The sequence below is a fragment of the Octodon degus genome, unplaced genomic scaffold, assembly GCF_000260255.1.
Source record: "Octodon degus isolate 3935 unplaced genomic scaffold, OctDeg1.0 scaffold00104, whole genome shotgun sequence".
NCBI classification, from domain to species: Eukaryota; Metazoa; Chordata; class Mammalia; order Rodentia; family Octodontidae; genus Octodon; species Octodon degus.
In genome coordinates, this window is record NW_004524680.1 from 3,844,653 (window position 1) to 3,845,967 (window position 1,315).

A 1,315-nucleotide genomic window follows, 5' to 3' on the forward strand; every position below is an offset into this window, starting at 1 on the left:
CCATTTGCATATAAAAGGTCCTATGTTAAGCCCAGTCTCCACATGCTGCTTTCGTTTGAGTCAGTGTTTCTATTTCTAAATTCTTATTTATTTGTCTTTTTTTTTTTTTTTTCTTTCTTTTTAAGGAAGGGTCTCCAGGGTGTTCAGGGTCTCACCACTAGATCGGACTCGTAGTGATCCGCCTGTTTACCGCCTCCCAAGAGCTGGGATTACAGGCACACACCACCACACTCAGTCTCAATTGCCATCTCAGCATGCCCCCAGGGTGGAGCCCGTACAGCAGGCCCAGGAATCAAACCCCTAGCCCCTGTGCCTGCTTGCAGTCCTTTAATCCACTGAGCTACTTGGCTGTCCCTATTTGTCTTTTTGAGACATAGTCTTGCTATGCAGTTCATGCTGGCCTTGAGCTTACTTTGTAGCCCAGGCTGGGCTCAAATTTGCAATGCTCCTCTTACCGCAGCCTCCCAAGTACTGGAATTATGGGCATGTGCCACCACGCCTATCTAATGTTTCTGGCTTTTTAGTACAGGGTGTTGAACCTAGGACACTTTGCACTGAACTGTACCTCCAGCCCTTTCTTACATTTTCTTTTTTTCTTACAGTTTCACTATATATAATTCGGGCTGGTTTTGAACTTACTATGTAGTCCAGTGTGGCCTTGAATTTGTGGCAAATTCCTGCCTCAGCCTCCTGAATGCTAGGATTACAGGCATGTGCCACCACTTGCTCTACAATCTTAATGCCAAAACAGAGACTCTGTGTTATCTTGCAGTTTGTGTTATTTAATCACTTATAAATATATTTGTTAGGAGAAGCTGTGTTCCTAATCTTAAGAAGCCCTACCACACCTTCTAGCAAATGCGGTGAATTGGAGCAAGTTCGGTGATGTTCACTGTTATGGCTTTAAAATCCACGTTAGTGTATTCAACACAAATAATTATTCAAATGTGGCTTCCTAAACTCCTTTGTTCATCAAATTAGGGCTCTGGGATCCTCAGATCTGCCCATACCCAAGCAAATAAGGACAGGCTTGGGCAGACTCCTTTGCAGCATTCACAGGACACAAAACAGGTGTGGACTTGAGCTGCCACCTAAGGCTGCCAGCAACACCTCCTGCCAGGCTTATAGTACAATGAGGAGCGGGGCCAACTGCCACTGTGCAGCCTCTCCAGGTTCCAAAGGGCCACTCAGCCAAGATTAAAACAAATAATGACCCTGTATCCAGAGGAAAGAAGGAAGAGGAGGAGGAAGAAGAGTTGGAGGAAGAGGAGGAGGAGGAAGAGTTGGAGGAGGAGGAAGGAGGAAGGAAGGAAGG